General features: G+C 45.9%; 1 protein-coding gene across 1 annotated transcript in view; it reads right to left on the bottom strand.

Annotated features, from left to right (window-relative positions):
- LOC119587114 (SID1 transmembrane family member 2-like) overlaps window positions 1-736 on the bottom strand; it is a 31,322-nt gene that overhangs the window by 22,826 nt on the left and 7,760 nt on the right. The window lies entirely within an intron of this gene.

Here is a 736-nt window from a genome sequence, read left to right as displayed (position 1 = left end):
TCCAATTGTATTATTTATTATAATTATCGCCCTCCCTGATCCACTTCTCGTAGGGCACTGCACCGGTGATGTTGTTCCCGAGGTAGTGGCTGGTACAATGGTACATGCGGTTTATGCGAGCAATAGCAATATCATGCAGTGTTATCTGATCTCGCTGACCCATGTACCTGCCGAACTTCCGTCTGCGCAACATTTTCCTGTCTACACTACGGAGAGGAATAATAGTGGCGTTATTCTCGTCAATGGTAAAGGCGAACGGTCCATAGTGCAAGACAGACTCTACGTATTCCAAACGTCTCCGTGTGGGATATTCTAAAATTCAACAGCGCTACTGGGCGAATGTTATCTTCTGAGATATTGACATAGTTAGATCTGTCAGAGCGCTAATGCATGTGGTGGAAGCCGAGGACGTGCATCAGCTCGTGGATGATGACGGGGATCCTCGAGCAGGGGCCGCTGGAAATATTCATAACTCCGATCCTTCTAAAGCCGGTGGTGGAATAACATCTGTCTTTCGGCTGTCTGACCTCAACGTAAGACTGGTCGGAGGGTGCAGAGAACACTTCCTTAAATTGAATGCAGGTCACATTTTGCAAAATATTGACTGCAGATAAAAATCGTGACCGGACTGGTTTTGAAACTTGTTCATTGAACCTGAACAGGATTGTAGTGTTGGGCCAAGGCCTCAGACTGTATAATTCTTAAGAATTGACGCAGATAATACCTAGGATCCAGA

The sequence above is a fragment of the Penaeus monodon genome, chromosome 22, assembly GCF_015228065.2.
Source record: "Penaeus monodon isolate SGIC_2016 chromosome 22, NSTDA_Pmon_1, whole genome shotgun sequence".
NCBI lineage: Eukaryota > Metazoa > Arthropoda > Malacostraca > Decapoda > Penaeidae > Penaeus > Penaeus monodon.
The sequence above is the reverse complement of the archived record's forward strand: the minus strand, read 5'-3'. Positions and strand labels throughout refer to the sequence as shown.